Source organism: Polypterus senegalus, chromosome 2, assembly GCF_016835505.1.
Source record: "Polypterus senegalus isolate Bchr_013 chromosome 2, ASM1683550v1, whole genome shotgun sequence".
NCBI classification, from domain to species: Eukaryota; Metazoa; Chordata; class Cladistia; order Polypteriformes; family Polypteridae; genus Polypterus; species Polypterus senegalus.
Window position 1 is genome coordinate 264,906,354 of NC_053155.1, and position 6,432 is coordinate 264,912,785.

Sequence of the window (6,432 nt, forward strand, 5' to 3'; positions counted from 1 at the left end):
TATTCTCAGATAGTGGTGATATCCACAATGCAGTAATTGTACTGCAAATTAGAAATTGAAAATACATTATCGCACCTTGGCAGGAAAAATATCTAGGAGAAAAATCAAAATCCTCTTTTTTGGAAGCTGTCATGAAATGTGTCAGTGCAATGAAGAACAAAATAAACACTCTCATCTTCTCATCGCATTACAGTTTACAACTGAATAGGAGCAGAAGAACGTGATTTGACTAGTAACATGGGAAATCAAATGTCAGCCCATTTCCAGAGTTAGAAATATTTTATGGCTTTTTCTGCTACAAAATGAATCCATCCTGTTGCAAGATTGTCCATTTCATTTCGGACACCAGAAAAACAAATTAGACCCTAACAGATTTGCAAACAATGTTGGTCATATGAAATATGTCAACAGTACTACTAGAAATGGACTGAAATGATTTAGAACTCAGGTATGAGTTTGAAAATAAAACTGAAACTTGTCCTCTGGGAGATGATAGAATATTTGATTATTTTTATTTCACTTTTTAAACTGTTGTGTAATTGCACTAGTGCACCTGTATCTTGCCCATCATTCAAGGAAACCGGTTTGTAGCCATGGTTGTATTATAGTGTAATACCACATACCCAGTCTCCAGAAGCCAATTTTTAACTGTAAATGTTTGAATGTATTTTGTTTTTACTCATCACCCAATTACTTATATCAATTTCCAATCTTAGTCACTGCTTTATTGTGTAAATTACACCTATCTACTCCGTGGAAAATAATTGCTGTCAAATACCCAAGCGTATGACACATCTTGTAAAACAATAGCATCTATAATCTCCATATGAAACGCATCTCAGATTGGATTCAACTCCTGATTGAAATAACTTGAGGGAACAATTGCAATTGTCATGTTCAAACTTAAGTTAGTGTTCATTTTCACTTACATATATGCAAAATACAAAGGGACTTTTACTTGCATGTCACCCACAGAATAATGATAATTTGCACAACACCAACAACATACAATGAAGCCAATGCCACAGAGTGAATGCAACATCAGGTTATATATACACAATACACCTGTATGGTTGAAAATATAAATGTCTGTTGTGTAGCATTATAACCTTCAGAATAAAGACTGTTCTTATATCTATTCCTGTAAGTGCTAACAGTTCTATATGAAAGAAGTGGGGGGAGAGAGAAAAGCGGCTGTGCATAGAGCTCAGATATTTGATAATACTGTTAGACTTTCCAAGGCAGCAAGTGTTATCAATGTCCTTGGCAGAAGAGAGCTATGTGCTTGTGATATTCAGATGGTGCTGACTTCACCACCATTTGTATTGCTTTACAGTGGACAAGGATGTAATCCAGCCAGTGAAGATTGACTCCACCGTAGAAGTCGGTGAGCAGACAAGTAGACATTTGGGTTTTCCTTGTTTATCTAAGAAAGTAAAGTGTTCTGCCAGAAGCATGAAATTGGCAGACCACACAGGTAGAAAATAAATTAAGAGATGATATGTAAGTCAAAGGTACAGACAGGTTGAAGCTAGAAGGACAATAGTCAAATCAAAAATGGGAGACAAGTTAGAAAATACTAGCCAATAAGATGTAAACTTGATATCTAAACAGAATGCACTCTGCATATTAAAAAAAAAGAATCCACAATGTTGGATGATGTGTTGTGATGCAGCATTGGTTTAAATATACAGTCAAGCCAATGACATAACATGGTCCAATGTCTGGGACAAGCTCCTTAACAAACGATCTCTGCATCATGAAAACTGCACCAGAAAATGCCAGTAACCATTAAAAAATTAAAACAGCATTGCATATTTCTACAAACAAAACAATAAAATAAATAAACTTGATTAGAACTGAATATAAATACAAAATGAAAGGGAATCTGTATGCAGTAATAATTAGAGAAAGGAAAATTACAAAATGTTCAGAAGTGTATTAAGCCAGAGAAAAATACAAAATACGTAAAGGTGAAAATTCAATTTCTGGACTCACCTAGTCTAATATTTATAGGGGCAGATGTGATAATGTAACTGACCAATAAAATAACTGACTGTGGACACTCCAGAGTTTTATTTTCCCAAGCAATGTTGATAACTGGAGTTTCTGTTCTCCTCTCCTCTGTTGTTAACTCCCCATAGCTCAACATTTAATTAATCAACAGATATTGCTATGCTCCATTTATGATAATTAGTTTCAAACCACGTTTTTCCAGTCTGTTTAAAGAAATATGTGCCTTTATGTGTACTCGTTATGCACTTAGTAATTTGTAAAGTTTGTATTTGTATCTGCACCTGTACTAATGAAGATCACTATACAAAAATACCTATAAACCTAAATGAATTGAACTGAACAACATCTAGACAATATGCAAGATACAGAAGCCATATTTAGATAGGTTGTCAGTCTATCAAAGGCACACTGATTCTCACATCTACACTTATTTATACTGTGTCATGATCAGGTTTAATTTTTGGGGGTGTGCTTACTTCTCATTAAAGTAGATATATTTTACTGTATTTGCTGCCAAATTTTGAGTCCACCGTTAGGGCTGTTTTCTTCATGGCCTACAAGGTGCCTCACAATGATGGAATAAAAGGTCTGCTAGGAGTTCACTTCTTTATCTGATCTGCGGATAGAATACCTTAAACAAAAATTCTAATTGCTACTCTTACTTCATGTTTTTCTTGGTTTTGATATCTTTCCTAGACTTTGACTTTGATCCTTGCCTCTTGTTTTGGTAGCTTTTTTTTATTTTTTTTGTTTTGCTTTTACATATATTTCCCAGTTCTTCTCTGAAAAGGTTCACCTGTCAATCCTGAGGCAGGGCATTCTTGGTCAATTTACAGTAATCAAACATCCTAATATGGACATCTCTGGGATGTGTCACGAATGCACAGTACATAGAGAAAAACACTTGGACACAAGAAAAAAGTTAAAATTGCTAGAAAAGTGTTCAAGACAAGATTTAAATGTAAGATTCAAGAGGTTAGGTCCCTGGTGCCTGAATTGGATTTATAAATGTATGCAATATGGCCACCAAATGCCATATTGGTAATTCCAAGACTATCTAAGATATTGTTTCACTTGCAGAAAATACAAAATTGAATTCATAACTTAACATGAGATAAATAAACATATATTTTACTTACATGTTCAGATCAACTAATTCTAAGACTCTAGTTCACCAAGGATGAGGATACTGAATGTAACACATATCGCATATCATTTAAAAAGTGTCACATTGGAAGAAATTAAATACTTGAAATAATACATTGACAATGCTATGTTCCACAATGTACTGCCAATCCGTTCATGACCCTGCCCTGCACTTGATACTGTGAGATTTCAGCTCTCATACAAGCCTGAATGTGAGTGATAAAGTGAGTCTAAAAATACTGTGGAGGTGTGGGCAGACTGAAGTTATATGTTTCCAAGCAGATAAGATAGATGCAAGTCCTTTTTATTTGTGTTTACACAAGTCATGCTCTCAGAATACACAGTATTTTGTCAATACAGAAGTCATGCTTATACATCTTAGTTGGCTGAACTAAAAAGTAAAAACATTAACACTGCAAACATAGTCAGACATGCAAAATGTTCTGCTGAATGCTAATATTTTTTAGAGTAGCTATAAGTATCTTGAATGTTGTAGAAGTTAAAATTCCCAAATCCAAAAGTACAAATTAAGGTTTGTCCCTGTTTGAATATATTGACTTCTTCAGCCACGTGATTAAATAAGTTGCTTAGCAACAGTGAATGAAAGTACTGATTGGCAGACCATACATGAAAGGAGAGGAGAATGGACGAGGCCAAAGCAAATCCTAATAGGAATCTCCTTAAGCAAGAGGCACTTGAGCCTTTTGGGCAGTGAGATTTGGCTAGAGTAGCTGTGTGGAGAAACTGCACGTGTTTTTAAGGTGAAAAGTATGTTTTGCTGAATTGAATGGAGCCAGCTTCCATCACTACAGAATTGCCACCTATAATTTCTATCCCTCTTGTTTTGGTGAGATAATTACTTGATCAATTTTTGGCAGAATTTCAGACATCTATGTCTCTAGCAGGGACCTTGAAAAACATCACCTTTTTTGATGAGTGAAGCCTTTATTAGACATAAAAGTTGGGAAGACTGTCAGGGGATGCTTAAAAGGTACATGGAGCCAAATGCTATCTACAGAAATTACAAGACTCTTAGCCGTGCTAGGATTTCTTGCTGGCTAAGCTAACTTACTGTATTCTGCTTTAAATACAAGTCTCTGTTCTCCAGGAATTGGCCCGCCTGCTTAATCTCACACTGGGTCACTTTAGAGCTGCCAGTGAACCTGAAAGTATGTCTTTAGATTGTGGGAAGAAACCAGACAGCATGCAAATTCTACACAGAAGGTACCCAAGTCAGGAATTAAGACAGAATGGGTTATGCTTTTTTCATTATTCTAATTGGTATCTGATCAATCTAATTTTGTTTATTGAACTCATTTCACTGTTAGATTTGTTGCAGCATGCTTTAAAGCAATTTACAATTTAGTACAAAAAATAACAGTGTGTTATATGTAACTGCTGATAGTAAAGTTAACACAATTTTGTTTTAAAGAATCAGTGTAATATGACAGAATGAAAAAAAACTTTTACAGGTTAAATAAATTTTAGAATATAACTGAGAAGAGATAGACCTTCTCAATGAATATGAAATGTGAAAGGCTCTACCTGGAAGAATATCACAATGCTAATCCATGAAAACTAAGGCAGTCATATGAGTGGGCAGGGATTCAGGGGGTGACAGAAGAGGTCAGATCTAGTCAAACGAAGTTTACTGAATTTGACTGCATTACTTGCACTGTATAAATACACTGAACACATTCATACAACTGATCTGACAGCATAATAACAACGTACATCCATCATTCTGATGCACCTCCATTTCCATCACTATTGAATATTCTGTAAAGTGTATAACTTATTTGTATTAGCAACCATTTTAAGTATGTCACTTGCCAGTGCCAGAGGACCAGTCTTATCTTAGGACAGTGGTAACCAGAACATCAAAAAGCAAAAATGATTGTAAGAATGTACCATAGAATCTATAAACAAAATTAATCGAGAAGAGCACATGAAGTTAGGATGATCCTGGATTCAGAACACCTCACAGATTTATGGTGGGGAAGGCCTGAAGTTAAATAATCCAGAAGGATCATAATTCAAGAGAATTATTATTATGATTTGGAGTATGGAATCTACATTATGCACAAATTTTGTAATTTCATTTTCATTTAGATGTTATAATAATGTTTAATTATTTTTTATTAGTATCTTAATGGACACTGCCATTTTGTGTGTTTTCTTCATGGCTGTTGTTGCCTTTTTCAGCCAGGGTTTGTTCTCCGACTTTTGCATATTTTCCTTTTTATTGATATCTTTGAATATTTTCTTGTTTTATGTAATGTTTCTAAATATTGTTTTACGTAAACATTATTTCATTCTTGTGTGTTATATATTGTTGCATTTAAACTATAATCCTTGTGTTGTTGTGGGTGGAACTACAAGATGCAGAGCCACCATGACATCACTACTGTAGGACTGCTCACAACCTTTATATTGAGGTTAAGGTTCTAGCACAATATTATTGAGAGTTGTAGTGTGCAGATTATTTTGTAAGTATTGTTTGGCCTTTTATGGTTTATATGATTTTTTGCTTCTGTTTATTGAATTTCTGCCTTTAAATTGTATTTTGATCTTTTTAGGCATACTCTTTTCACCCATTTTTTGTCTTTTCATTATTTTGTTTTAATTTTTGATTATAGTGAATAAATGCTTTATTGAAATATTCCTTGTTTGCCTTTGTCCTATTAAGCTAGAGATTTTTTAGTCTCTCACCCAGTAGTTGGTACATTTAAAAGTAAATTAATAATAAAACATACGTATTTAGCATTTTATTTTAGTTTTACTAATATTAATCAGCAGCAGAAAGCTTATCTTTTAGACAGAGTCAACAATGTTCAGAAAACTCTGAGCCATCTTTAAAAAATTAATATGAGAACAGGCTGAACCTAGAAGCAGAACTGTGTAGTCAAAAAGCAAGCTCTACCTTTACATTGACTTGGGACCATTTCTGAGTTATTTTTCTCTTTTTTTGACCATACATCGTACGTAACTTTTCAGTCACTTTCTCCTGTTTTTGATCTGGATAATTATGTAACTGTATAATATCTGTAAATGTAAAGTGATGAAAGGCTTTATTTTATCCCATATCAATTTGGTATATACATAGAAAATTAAACAGACCCACACAAAAAGCTATCACTAACACCTTCTTATAATTCCCAAATTTAATATTAGGGAAGGTTTTTTAAGAAATATTAGTCTTACTTGTGCCTAGTAAGAGAACTCAACAATAATGCTTTGTCTTAATAAAGTTTGGGAACCCCCAATGTA